The following is a 15441-nucleotide window of genomic DNA, read 5'->3' as shown; positions in this document are numbered from 1 at the left end:
TGTCATTTATGTATTTTTTTTAAAATTTTCGCTAACTGCTTATTTGCTATTACTTTTACCATCATATTTGTACATGTCGTATTTGCTGATGTTGCTCTGTTGTTGTTGCTGTTGTTGTTTTTGTCTCTCTGTCTAATCCCCCTCTTGTCCCCACAATTCCCCCCTCTGTCTTCCTTTTTCTCTCTTTCTATCCCCTCCTGCTCCGGCCCGGCTGCACCAAATGATAATATAAATACATTTAATAAAGTCAAAATACAAGTAAGGCAACAAGAGAAGTATCCTACACTTCTCTTTTGTAAAGTACATCTGAACAGCCGATACGGGCATCTACATCTACATCTACATCTACATCTACATCTACATCTGCTATGTGATTTGCCCGAGAAGCTGGGCAGAACATTATTAAAAAAAATAATAAAAAAAATAAAAAAAATGGTATTGGGCTTGTAACCTTGCCTGGTTGGTAAAGTAGGAGTTGTTGATTGAAAAAATGTCAGCCTGTGGACATAAGTGGACCCCGACTTAAACAAGTTGAACAACTTATTGGGGTGTTACCATTTAGTGGTCAATTGTATGTAATATGTACTTCACTGTGCAATCTACTAATAAAGTTTCAATCAATGATTGAAACATTTGGAGTATCAGTTGTGTGTCTATATTTGGTCATTGCTACACACCTGCTTGTGTGCTTTCCTTCAAATGTCATCTGGACAACAAACATATCTTTGGAGAGACAGTGTATATTGTTACCTTTTCTGACCGTGATGAGGTGTTCATTTTGTTGAGAGTTCTCACTGTTAACTATTTGGATGAACACCTTCACACTTATGTGATTAAAAAGACTCATTTCAAGTGATGAATCTGAAAGATGCAACTGATGCTTTGCCACTTGATGTATATGAGCTAGAGATGTCCGATAATATCGCTCTGCCGATATTATCGGACGAAAAATGCGTTAAAATGTAATATCGGTATCTGTTTTTTTTATTAGTATCGGTGTTTTTTTAATTTTTTTTAATTTTTTGATTAAATCCACATAAAAAACACAAGATACACTTACAATTAGTGCACCAAGCCAAAAAACTCCCTCCCCCATTTACACTTATTCACACAAAAGGGTTGTTTCTTTCTGTTATTAATATTCTGCTTCCTACATTATATATCAATATATATCAATACAGTCTGCAAGGGATACAGTCCGTAAGCACACATGATTGTGCGTGCTGCTGCTCCACTAATAGTACTAACCTTTAACAGTTAATTTTCATTAATTACTAGTTTCTATGTAACTGTTTTTATATTGTTTTACTTTCTTTTTTATTCAAGAAATGTTTTTAATTTATTTATCTTATTTTATTTGATTCATTTTTTAAAAAAAGTACTTTATCTTCACCATACCTGGTTGTCCAAATTAGGCATAATAATGTGTTAATTCCACGACTGTATATATCGGTTGATATCGGTATCGGTAATTAAAGAGTTGGACAATATCGGCATATCGGATATCGGCAAAAAGCCATTATCGGACATCCCTAATATGAGCTGAGAGATTCTGAATTGCACTTACTGACAAGATACAGACTTATTTCCTAAATGTTGTGACTTGTAATGAATAGAAGGAATTTTTGAATGAAATGCCAATTAAATTTCAATGATGTTGTTTTTTTATATAGCATAGCATGCACACACACACAAGTGTTGCCAATATACACAAAATGTGTTTAATTTGAGTAACACAAACATTTGTTACTAAAACCTACACATTTACTGTGTTAATATAAGTAACAAAGTTAATGTGTTCAAATTGACAAATTGAGTTGTCCCCCTCTGGACATGGAGATGTGTAAAAAAACAACACAAATTGTGTTATTTCCAACACATTCGTTTTAAGAGTGCACCTCTGGCTATTGCGCAAGTGTCTTTTAATGGCAGCTATAGACTCTGGAAGGGAACGTGCGCCCTCCTGTGGACTTCTGCCGCAATTGCACACAAAGAAATTCATTATTTCCAAGTGTGCCTTATTTAGCTTCCCAGACTTCACAGTACTTATATAGCTCTAAATCACGAGTGTCTCAAAGGGCTGCACAAGCCACACCAACATCCTGAACTCACATCCCACATCTGGGCATAGTGTTGCATCATCCCACGCATCACTCCTTCACCCCACATTATATATATATATATATATATATGTATATGTGTGTATGTATGAAAGTCGGAATAGAACCCACACAGTCACAGGGAGAACATGCAAACTCCACACAGAAAGATGCAGAGCGCAGGATCGAACCCAGGACCTTCGTATTGTGAGGCAGACGCACTAACCCCTCTCCAACCGTGCTGTTCCTCAGTCGCTGTTGGTAAATTGCAGCTCCTCTTCAGTGGATCTTTCTGATCGCCTAAAAAAAAAAAAGATCAAAAAAGCTCTTGAACTTGAGGTTTGAGAGGCTTAAGCGCGTTTGCCCTAATAACAGGCCTCACTTATATTATCCCGGCCGACCTTCGGTGGTACTCCAGATTGTTCCAAAACAGCAAATGAGGAAAACATGAAGGATTAGAGAGATGTTGTAATTGTATGTCACATTTTCCCACACCCCTAATATATATATATATATATATATATATATATATATATATATATATATATATATATATATATATATATATATATATAATTAAAAAAATGCTAGAAAAATAATCTGTGATTAATCACAGATCCAGAGTGTGATTAATCTGATTAAAACAAATTAATCACTTGACAACCCTTAGATATACGGTGTAAATGTTAATTTTTGTATATGTATATATACATATACAGTATGTACAGTATATATATGTAGCTGAGTGGTTAACACTGGTAACTGTGCACCAAGGGGCAGAGGTGTGGACTCGAGTCACATGACTTGGACTCGAGTCATGAATTTGATGACTTTAGACTGGACTTGACAAAATGTAAAGAGACTTGCAACTCGACTTAGACTTTAACATCAATGACTTGTGACTTCACTTGGACTTGAGCCTTTTGACTTGACATGACTTGCTACTTTCCCCAAAACCTAAAGCTTAAAAAGTTATTTGGGAGCGCTCCGTAGCTTTCATTGTGTACGTGTCTGTCTATCAGCGTGTGTGCTGCGTGTCAGCGTGTGTGCTCTCAGTACAACAGCCAATCAAATTACATCTACATTGTTTTCATCACACAGCATTCAGCCAATCAAATTGCAGGACAACCAATGAACAAGAGTTGTCAAACAACGCGCCAGTGAGAAAGATTTATGCCAAAGTTGGTTTCGTTCGGGTATAAAAACTACGAGGTGGTCAACACAAAACGGTTTGCAGTATGCAACACATGCGGTTCGAAAATTACTGATGGAGACGCAACAACTTCCAACTTCGTTCGACATTTGAAGTAGCACAAAGAAGGGTAAGTTTAGAATGTAAGATAACGTTTATTGGCTAAGTAACATGACTTTTATTTGCTGTGTAGTTAAATCAGTGAGGCTGTAAACTCACTGCTAACGTCATAACGTTATTGCAAACACGGGAATCTGTTGTAGTTCACTACCTTATTCATACGTTTTGTTCAGTGATTTTTTTAAGCAGGGTTACGTTAGTCAATATATCACACAAAGTAACGTAACGTTAGACGGCGGTCAGCAGCACCGCGTATTTTAGCCACCTAAAAAAAGTCAAAAATAGTAAAATAAAGGTCAGTTAAAATGTATACTATATTATGAATATGTGTACCGTTTTAGCTAGCTTTCCGACATACTGCTGGTTGTTTACCTCAGTGGTCCCCAACCACCGGGCCGCGGCCCGGTACCGGTCCGTGGATCGATTGGTACCAGGCCGCACAAGAAATTTAAAAAAAAGAAAAAAAAAAGTTTAAAAAAAAAAAAAAATCAAATCCACATAAAAAACACAAGATACACTTACAATTAGTGCACCAAGCCAAAAAACCTCCCTCCCCCATTCACACTCATTCACACAAAAGGGTTGTTTCTTTCTGTTATTAATATTCTGCTTCCTACATTATATATCAATATATATCAATACAGTCTGCAGGGATACAGTCCGTAAGCACACATGATTGTATTTTTTAATGACAAAAAAATAAAAATAAAATACAAATTTACATAATGTAAATAATTCAATGTATATACTCCAATTATTAACTTGTGTGATGACTGTATTATGCTGATAGTATATATTTGTACCATGAATTGATTAACGTGGACCCCGACTTAACCAGTTGAAAAACGTATTCGGGTGTTACCATTTAGTGGTCAATTGTACAGAATATGTACTGTACTGTGCAATCTACTAATAAAAGTTTCAATCAATCAATAGCTGCTGACCCCATCCACAGCAATGTAAAGCCTAAGTCATGTGCTGGTAGCCTGTCTACTTCTCTCTATTGTGAGTGGGTAGCCCGCCATTTTCCGTGTAGTCCCTCATACAACCCCACTTCACAAATCCCGAACTATCCCTTCAACTCGAAATAAGTTTTAAAATACATGACTAATGCAGCAACTGTAACCTAATGTTTACCACACACACACACTGTTAAGATTGATATTAATTATATGAGTAATAAAGAGTAGTTTCAGTACTTTTCATATGTGGCTATAAGGGATTTTCTGACATCTGTTTAATATGCTTACAGATTTCAAGAATACCTGATGAACAAAAGCATCACAAATGGACCACAACAGCCTTCAATCTCGCAGTTCCTGGACAATCGTGTCGGGCATTACAGTATGACTCATCCACAGCAGAAAGCTGTCACTAATGCAATACTGTCTGACTTGATTATTGATTGCAACTTGCCCCTGTCTATTGTGGAAAACAAGAGTTTTCGCCACTTTCTGACAGTACTTGACAGCAAGTACAGCCCAGTGTGTCGCAGAACACTGACATCAAAAACAGAGAACCTCACTGAAGAAAGACGATCAAAATTAAAAACTCAATTGAGCCAAACTGACCATGTTTCAGTGACTGTCGACATTTGGTCTGACCGAAAGATGAGGGGATTCCTCGGTGTCACTGTGCACTGGATGGACAAAGAGGCAGAGAGGATACAGCTCAAGTCCAATCTCTTGGCTTGTGAGCACTTCAAAGGCTCACATACAGCTGAACGAATCTGTGACAAATTTGAGGCTATATGTGATGAATACAACATTAAAGCTAAACTGGACTACATTATTAGTGACAATGCTGCTAACATGCGAAAAGCATTCACTGTGTGCTTCCCCAGTGAACAAGAGGATGACGATGATGGAGATCATCTGGATGACCCTGAGCTCTGGTGTGATTGAACCGTGGAAGATCAGCAAACGGTAGATGTTGCTATGGCAAAGAAAAAGCGCTTGCAGTGTTTTGCACACACTCTTCAGCTGGTGGTGGGAGATGGTTGGAAAGAAACAAAAGTGGTATCTCCTTCTCTTTCGAAGTTATCTAAACTCAGCTCACTGCTGCACACAAGCACAACATTCAAAGATGTGTTTGATGCTGAATTTGGGGAACAGAAAGGCATCCCTGCTGCAGTCAACACAAGATGGAACTCAACACTGAGGCAAGCGAAGGCTGTTCTCCAGTGCAATCATGTAAGGCTCTGTGCTGTTCTAGAAAAGGCTGGGCACAGGGAGTTGTCATTCACAGCACGGGAGTGGAATCTGTTGAAAGATTTGGTGGACATCTTGAAGCCATTTGGAGAAGCAACTGATTTGACACAGGGGGAGAAGGTCATCACAATCAGTGCTGTTGTTCCATCCATCTTGTCCCTCAACCACCACCTTGAGAAACTGAAGCCTCAGGTCTGTTTTCTGAGCGGCCTGGTCAGAAGTCTCCAGACATCCCTGAACAAAAGATTTCTTGGAATCTTCATCAATGTGAAAATGGCCAGGACACAAGATGGGATCACTGCTCCCTTTTCAGATCCAGTCTACCTCAAAGCAGCTGTCTTGGATCCAGCCTTTTCTCTGTTGTGGGTGGAGCCCCATGTGCTGGTCAGTCGTGACGTCAAGGCAGAGGTGGCACAACAGGTTAAAGGTAAATGTAACTGAGTCTAATGTAACTTTTTCCCTCATAATCTGATCTAACTGACTGCAGCAATAACTAAGTATTTCAGTCTAGCACACTGCATCACCAACACAAATGGTAATGATAAGGTCTCTTGTTTCTGCTATTGTTTTTACATGTTTACCAGAATTGATCCTGCAAGATGCTGCAGAGACTGAGCAACCTGCGCCTCTTGTTGATGAAAAAGAGCAAGGGGACCTTGGAGAAGGAGAAGGGCTGTTTGCTGCTTACCACAAGAGGCAGAAGAAGGATGTTGGGACTACTCCAGCACTACAGCTAAGTCACTACCTTGACATAGCTGAAGGACAGAATGCCCTTTTGTTCTGGGCATTGAACATGAAGACTCTTCCTTCACTGTTCCGAGTGGCCATGAGAGTCTTGGCAGTGCCTGCCTCCAGTGCTCCAGTGGAGCCAGTTTTCAGCCATGGTGGCATCATACTACGCCCCCATCGTGCACAAATGACTGACAGACTCTTGGCCAATTTGGTCTTTTGCAAATGCAATGCAGCATATGGCCCTGACATATAAAAAGTACAACCTTTTTGTTATGTTATATGTCATGTTTTTTCAATGTTAACACTTTTGTACAAATAAGTACAGTTGCACTTTATTTTTCAAATGTGTTTATTCTGTAAAGGAAGGAGTCAAATGTTTAAAATGACTGGTTAATAGTGCTATTATAAAGTGTAATGTCAGCACAATTTTCTTTCCTGCAATTTAAAATGCACTTGTTTTAATAAATAAATACAGCGTTTGAAAAGCATACACAATCTGTGTTAATATATTAGTCTGTGGTTAAAAGGACTCGAAACTCAAAATGCAGGACTTGGGACTTGACTTGAGACTTTCCAGTCTTGACTTTGGACTTGACTCGGGACTTGCCTGTCTTGACTCGAGACTTGACTCAGACTTGAGGGCAAAGACTTGAGACTTACTTGTGACTTGCAAAACAATGACTTGGTCCCACCTCTGCCAAGGGGTACTGGGTACAAATCCCGGTCAGGTTACAAGACTCCAGCCAAAAGAGTCAGTGTTTTTTTACACGTCCATTTGTAGTTAACTGAGACAGGTTCTCATTTAAATATGTCATTGGGCACCAAAATCTGTGATTCAGCCAACCAAGGGTAGCTGAGTGGTTAAAGCAGCTAGCTTCCAATCAAAGAGGACTGGGTTCAAATCGCAGTCATGGCCGAGCAGTGACTGGGTAAACTCCGGCTGGAGGAGTTACTTTTTTGTATCATAGTTTACTGAGACAGTTTCTCAATTAAATATGTCATTGGGGCCCGAAGTCTTGGCTCCAGCAGACCAATGATAGTTGAGTGGTTAAGGCAGCTAGCTGTCACTCAAAGGGGATTGGTTTCAAATCCACGTCATGTCGTGCAGTGACTAGGAAAGCTCCAACTGGAAGAGTTGCTGTTTTATATCCTAGTTTACTAGGACAGGTTATGTCATTGGGGCCTGAAAACTGTGAAATGGCAGATAAAAGATAGCCGAGTGGTTATAGCAGCTAGCTCCCAATCAAAGGGTACTAGGTTCAAATCCAAGTCATAGTCCAGCAGTGACTAGGAAGGCTCTAGCTGGGGAGTTATTGTTTTGTATCAAAATTTTCTGAGACAGCTTCTCAAATAAATATGTCATTGGGGCCCAAAATCTTGTCTCAAGAATAATTTGTTTCAACTATTAAATGAACCAAAATATGACTTATTTTATCTTTGTGAAAATATTGGACACAGTGTGTTGTCAAGCTTATGAGATGCGATGCAAGTGTAAGCCACTGTCACACTATTGTTCTTTTTTTATATATATAAATGTCTAATGATAATGTCAATGAGGGATTGTTAATCACTGCTGTTTTGAAATTGTTACTAGTATTGATGCTGTTGTTGATAATGTTCATTTTTGTTTCACTACATTTGGATTGTTCCGTGTCATGTTTGTGTCCTCAATTGCTGTTTACTGTTGTTCTTAGTGTTGCTGGGGCGGCTTTGCTTTTGGAATTGGATTGCATTGTTGTGTATTGTTTTGTTGATTGATTAATAAATTCATAAAAATATTTAAAAAATAAACATATATAAATCAAATGTTAACAATCAAATGTAGATACTTTTTCTTATGCTTTCTTTTACACCTGTTGGGAGTGCATTCCACATTGATGTGGCATAGAAAGAGAATGAGTTAAGACCTTTGTTAGATCGGAATCTGGGTTTAACGTGGTTAGTGGAGCTCCCCCTGGTGTTGTGGTTATGGCGGTCATTTACGTTATGGAAGTAGTTTGACATGCACTTCGGTATCAGGGAGGTGTAGCAGATTTTATAGACTAGGCTCAGTGCAAGTTGTTTTACTCTGTCCTCCACCTTGAGCCAGCCCACTTGGTAGGAGTGAGGTGGGATCTGGGGTGGAGGTCTAGAAGTAACCTGACTAGCTTGTTCTGGGATGTTTGGAGTTTAGATTTGAGGGTTTTGGAGGTGCTAGGGTACCAGGAGGTGCATGCGTAATCAAAAAAGGGTTGAACGAGAGTTCCCGCCAGAATCCTCAAGGTGCTTTTGTTGACCAGAGAGGAGATTCTATAGAGAAATCTCGTTCGTTGGTTGACCTTTTTGATTACCTTGGTTGCCATTTTATCACAGGAAAGATTAGCCTCTAGAATGGAACCTAGGTAGGTGACCTCATCTTTCCTGGTGAGAACAACGTCACCCACTTTTATAGTGAAGTCATTGACTTTCTTAAGGTTGATGTGGGACCCAAACAGGATGGATTCCGTTTTACCCAAGTGTATGGATAGCTTGTTGTCAGCGAGCCAGGTGCAAGTTCTACAGAGCTCAGCACTGAGGATTTTCTCCACCTGTGACTTGTCCTTGCCGGATACCAGCAGGGCCGAGTCATCCGCAAACAAAAACAATTCACAGTCGCATGCCGATGACATGTCGTTTATGTATACCAGGAACAGTAAAGGTCCCAATATACTGCCTTGGGGGACTCCACAGCTCACTGAGAGGGGGGGGGGGGACGACACGGTGCCGTTCACCTCTACCACCTGTTTCCTCCCCTCCAAGTAGGATTGCATCCAGCTCCATGAGGTTTTGTTAAATCCGATTGCTCTGAGCTTATCCAACAGTATCTGTTAGTCTGTCTCTACCCCCCTCGGTGAAGCCACATCCGGTGGTCCATGTATCCCAGAGTAAGCCTCTCCAGTTCTCCACTCTCTTCCCCTGACCCTACACCTCTGGATAACGGTGACCCAGTTTGGACCGTCAAGGAGATCCTTGGGGTCCGTCGGCAAGGTAAGGGCCTGGTATTTTTGGTACATTGGGAGGGTTATGGTCCAGAGGATAGATCCTGGGTGTCGGCCTCCTACCTTGCTGACCCCACCCTTCTGGAGGACTTCTATCAGGTCAACCCTGGAGCTCTCCGGCGCTCGTCGAGAGCCTCGCATAAGAGGGGGGGGCACTGTTACGTCTGCTTCTCCCTCCTCGGCAGGAGCTCCTCGAAGCTACGCTGCAAGCACCGCAGGACACGCCCCCGCACGCGCCACGCAGACCGCGGCCACGCGCCTCCACAGCCGGCGGCAATCATCAATCAACGCACCTGGTCTTGATGAGAAGCAGCAGCATAAAGGCTCACTCCACTGACTACTCCACGCCGGAACAAAGCCCTGATTCAGTAAGCTTCACGTCTCTGGCTCCTCACCTGTGTCTCTCTCTTTTGCTGGCTTTGTCTCCCTCGTGCCTAGTCCTTATTTGTCCTTGTCATCTCCTGTTCCCACAGTACCTCCGTGTCTCCGCAGTGAGCCGTGCGCCTCACCTGCCGATCTTCCCCCTGGACTCTGACTGCCTTCCTCGACCTCCGCACTCGGACCTGGACTTCTGGACGCCTCTCTCCTGCCCCCACGGACCTCGCTCGGATCACGAACCTCTTTTGCTTCGCCCCTCTGGACTTCTTTGCTGCCACAACCAACACACACTTACAATAACCTCTGGTAACTTATATTTGGTTAACTTCTACACATAACCCTGCATCCACACACATAGTAGCATACACACCCGACGTAATCATCAAGCTCAAATAAAACCCGTTGAGCTAGACCTCCTGCTGTCGTACCGTCTCCTTCCCCCTTCGTCTTACGTAACAGTACCGGTACCAAAATGTATTTTGATACTTTTCTAAAAAAAGGGTACCACAAAAAATTGCATTATTGGCTTTATTTGAACAAAACATCTTAGTGTACATGAAACATATGTTTATTATTGTCATTTAGTCCTCAAATAAAATAGTGAACATACTAGACAACTCGTCTTTTAGTAATAAGTAAACAAACAAAGACTCCTAATTAGTCTGCTGACGTATGCATTAACATATTGTGTCATTTATACACCTATTATTTTGTACACATTATGAGGGACAAACTGCAAAAATTGATTATTAATCTACTTGTTCATTTGCTGTTAAAATCTGCTTATTTTCTGTTTCAACATTTTCTATCTACACTTTTGTTCAAATGTAATAATCACTTATTCTTCTCTTCTTTGATACTTTACATTAGTTTTGGATGATACCACACATTTAGGTATCGATCTGATACCAAGTAGTTACAGGATCATACATTGGTCATTTTCAAAGTCCTCATGTGTCCAGGGACGTATTTACTGACTTTATAAACATAATATACATTTACAAAAAAAAGGAAAAAAGATTTTGTGACGATAAAAAATATCAATGTAATCATAGTAGTATCGACTAGATACGCTCTTGTACTTGGTATCATTACAGTAGATGTCAGGTGTAGATCCACCCATGGCATTTGTTTACATTGTGACGGCGGTGAGATATTGTATCCTCCTACGGTGTGTAGTGAAGCATGTTTAGGTATTCCTCATCCTCCAGTGATAATGCTACTTGTAAAAAACATACTTTATTTGTCGCCATGGAGGCCAGGATTAGTGATTTAGAAGTAGCTGAAACACTGTGGATGGGTGTTAGCTGTGAGCTAGTTAGCCATGTCTTAAAGCAGCTCTTCCTGAGGGTGTTTCAGTGTTATAACTTCACCTTTATCTTGACTTTTTACACCAAAATGCGTCCATTCTCCCTTTTCTGTCTACACACTGTGTCTGCTTGTAAGTACTCTGTGTGTGTGTGCTGCCCAACAGCAGTAAAACCAGCAATGTCATGATTGACTATTTGCTTGATCAGTAACTTAACAAAGCTCCAAAGTTTTGGTTCACCTCCATCGTAGTTCACTAAGACGGGTCCTCGATTATATTTGTCATTAGGGCCCGGAATCTAGCTCTGCAAGACCTGGGATAGCTGAGTGGTTAACACTGTTGGCCACCAAGCAAGGGGTACTGGGTTCAAATCCCAGTAGGGAGTTAGTGTTTTGTTTCACTATCATTGTGATTTTGTGAGACAGGTTCTCAATTAAATATGTCATTGGGGCCCGAAATCTAGCTTCAAGAAGACCAAGAATAGCTTAGTGGTCAAAGCAGCTAGTGCCCAATCAAATGGGACTGGGTTCGAATCCCAGTCAGATCGTTTGGTGACTAGGAAAGATCCAGTCAGAGAAATTACTCTTTTATATCATAGTTTACTGAGACAGGTTCTCAACTAAATATGTCATTGGGGACGGAAATCTCCTTTCAAGAAGACCACAGATAGCTGAATGGTTAAAGCAGCTAGCTCCCAATCAAAGGGTTCTGGGTTCAAATCCCAGTCAGGTCACTCTGAAGGTAGTAAAGATCTAGTCAGAGGAATAAATCTTTTGTATGATAGTTTAAAGAATCTCAATTATATATGTCATTGGGGCCCAAAATCTAGTAACAAAAGGACTAAGGGTAGCTGAATGGTTAAACAGCTAGCTCCCAATCATAGGGTTCTGCGTTCAATCCCAGTCAGATCAATGATCTTTGATTTGTGTTTTGTAACATGTATTTAAAACAACAGAGTGCTCCTGTCACAGAAAGGATCTTTGACCTGCATTTTTCCACAGTACAGTGCTCCCGTCAAACAAGATCTTTGATTAGTGTTCTGTGACAGGAGCACTCCACTGTATTATCCTGAATCAGATGCACCTGTGTGAGGTGGTTAGCTGCATAAAGACACCTGTCCACCCCATACAATCAGTAAGAGCCAAACATTCAGCATGGCTAAGAGCAAAGAGCTGTCCAAAGACACCAGAGACAAAATGGTACAACTCCACAAGGATGGAAAGGGCTACGGAGAAATTGCCAAGCAGCTTGGTGAAAAAAGGTCCACTGTTGGAGCAATCATTAGAAAATGGAAGAAGCTAAACATGACGGTCAATCTCAATGGGAGTGGAGCCCCATGCAAGATATCACCTGGTGGGGTCTCAATGATGCTAAGAAAGGTGAGGAATCAGCCCAGGACTACACGGCAGGACTTGGTCAATGACCTGAAAAGAGCTGGGACCACTGTTTCCATGGTCACTGTTGGTAATAACGTCATGGTTTGAAATCATGCATGGCACGGAAGGTTCCCCTGCTTAAACCAGAACATGTTAAGGCCCGTCTTAAGTTTGCCAATGACCATTTGGATGATCCAGAGGAGTCATGGGAGAAAGTGTTGTGGACAGTGTTTTATCACATCTCTATCATAGTTTACAGACACAGGTTCACCATTACATCTGGTCTTAAGAAGACCCAAGGTAGCTCAGTGGGTAACATCAATACTGTTAACCAAAGGGGTACTGGGTTCAAGTCCCACTTACAGTTTTATATCATAGTTTACTGAGACAGGTTCTCAATTAAATGTTTCATTGGGGCCCGAAAACTTTGTTCTAAAAGACAAAAGATAGCTGAATGGTTAAACAGCTACCTCCCAATCAAAGGGTTCTGGGTTCAATCCCAGTCAGGTCACTCTACAACTAGTAAATATCCACTCAGAGCAATTAATCTTTTAAATGAAAGTTTACTGAGACAGTTCTCAATTATATATGTCATTGGGGCCCGGAAATCTGGCAATTGTATGGCCGAGGATAGCTGAATGGTTAAACATCTAGCTCCCAACAAAGGGTTCATGGGTTCAATCCCAGTCCAAGGTCCAAGCAAGGGTGGGGAGTAGCGTTATGTGGGGGTGTATCACCTCCCCCACACAGAGTAAAGTCAAGTGGTAGCTGGTTAATTAACTTATAGTTAAAAAGGTAAGTATGAGTAATAATAATAACAAATAGTCTATAGTCCAAAAGTCAAAGGTAACCTCGGGGGTTAGCTCCTCCTCCTTGCCGAGGCTAAAGTTGGCTGGGATGGGCGGGAATAGAAAGATAGATAATTAATTCATTGTGAGTGTTGACCAATCAGCTCTCCTGGTCTGACTAATTGCAGTTGAGATAATAAAAAATAAAAAAACTGCAATTGATATAATAAAAATAAAAAAAATTGGATAATAAAAAAATAAGATTAAAAAAAACATGTCTGTCATGTAATTGCAATTGAGATGATTACAATTGAGTTAATTGAGATAATTGGAATGGAGTTAATTGAGATAATTAATTGAGATAATTGGAATGGAGATAATTAATTTTAATTATCTCAATTGAGATAATTAATTATCATAATTAATTTAGATAATTAATTATCTCAATTGAGATAATTAAAATTAATTATCTCCATTCCAATTATCTCAATTAACTCCATTCCAATTATCTCAATTAACTCAATTGTAATTATCTCAATTGCAATTACATGACAGATATGTTTTTTTTAATCTTATTTTTTTATTATCCAATTTTTTTTTTTTTTATTATATCAATTGCAGTTTTTGTTTTTTTTATTATCTCAACTGCAATTAGTCAGACCAGGAGAGCTGATTGGTCAACACTCACAATGAATTAATTACCTATCTTTCTATTCCCGCCCATCCCAGCCAACTTTAGCCTCGGCAAGGAGGAGGAGCTAACCCCCGAGGTTACCCTTGACTTTTGGACTATAGACTATTTGTTATTATTATTACTCATACTTACCTTTTTAACTATAAGTTAATTAACCAGCTACCACTTGACTTTACTCTGTGTGGGGGAGGTGATACACCCCCACATAACGCTACTCCCCACCCTTGCTTGGACCTTGGACTGGGATTGAACCCATGAACCCTTTGTTGGGAGCTAGCTGTTTAACCATTCAGCTATCCTCGGCCATACAATTACCAGATTTCCGGGCCCCAATGACATATATATTTGAGAACTGTCTCAGTAAACTTTCATTTAAAAGATTAATTGCTCTGAGTGGATATTTAGTAGTTGTAGAGTGACCAGACTGGGATTGAACCCAGAACCCTTTGATTGTAAGCTGGCTGTTTAACCATTCAGCCATCCTTGCTCTTTTTGTTACCAGATTTCCGGGCCCCAATGACATATATAATTGAGAACTGTCTCAGTAAACTTTCATTTAAAAGATTAATTGCTCTGACTCGATATTTACTAGTTTTAGAGTGACCTGAGTGGGATTGAACCCAGAACCCTTTGATTGTGAGGTAGCTGTTTAACCCTTCAGCTATCTTTGGTCTTCTAGAACAAAGTTTTCGGGCCCCAATGAAACATTTAATTGAGAACCTGTCTCAGTAAACTATGATATAAAACTGCAAGTGGGACTTGAACCCAGTACCCCTTGGTTAACAGTATTGATGTAACCCACTGAGCTACCTTGGGTTTTCTTAAGACCAGATGTAATGGTGAACCTGTGTCTGTAAACTATGATAGAGATGTGATAAAACACTGTCCACAACACTTTCTCCCATGACTCCTCTGGATCATCCAAATGGTCATTGGCAAACTTAAGACGGGCCTTAACATGTTCTGGTTTAAGCAGGGGAACCTTCCGTGCCATGCATGATTTCAAACCATGACGTTATTACCAACAGTGACCATGGAAACAGTGGTCCCAGCTCTTTTCAGGTCATTGACCAAGTCCTGCCGTGTAGTCCTGGGCTGATTCCTCACCTTTCTTAGCATCATTGAGACCCCACCAGGTGATATCTTGCATGGGGCTCCACTCCCATTGAGATTGACCGTCATGTTTAGCTTCTTCCATTTTCTAATGATTGCTCCAACAGTGGACCTTTTTTCACCAAGCTGCTTGGCAATTTCTCCGTAGCCCTTTCCATCCTTGTGGAGTTGTACCATTTTGTCTCTGGTGTCTTTGGACAGCTCTTTGCTCTTAGCCATGCTGAATGTTTGGCTCTTACTGATTGTATGGGGTGGACAGGTGTCTTTATGCAGCTAACCACCTCACACAGGTGCATCTGATTCAGGATAATACAGTGGAGTGCTCCTGTCACAGAACACTAATCAAAGATCTTGTTTGACGGGAGCACTGTACTGTGGAAAAATGCAGGTCAAAGATCCTTTCTGTGACAGGA

The 15441-nt window shown here is 40.5% G+C and overlaps 1 protein-coding gene across 1 annotated transcript in view; it reads right to left on the bottom strand.

Moving 5' to 3' along the window:
* The window catches only part of LOC133639708 (uncharacterized), a 55332-nt gene that overhangs the window by 17214 nt on the left and 22677 nt on the right, over nucleotides 1-15441 (bottom strand). The window contains exon 5 of the transcript XR_009823842.1: nucleotides 2326-2399. The gene's annotated coding sequence lies outside the window, so the exon portion shown is untranslated. The remainder of the gene's footprint in view (nucleotides 1-2325; nucleotides 2400-15441) is intronic.

Source organism: Entelurus aequoreus, linkage group LG22, assembly GCF_033978785.1.
Source record: "Entelurus aequoreus isolate RoL-2023_Sb linkage group LG22, RoL_Eaeq_v1.1, whole genome shotgun sequence".
Taxonomy (NCBI): domain Eukaryota; kingdom Metazoa; phylum Chordata; class Actinopteri; order Syngnathiformes; family Syngnathidae; genus Entelurus; species Entelurus aequoreus.
This window is presented reverse-complemented; position numbering and strand designations above follow the sequence as displayed.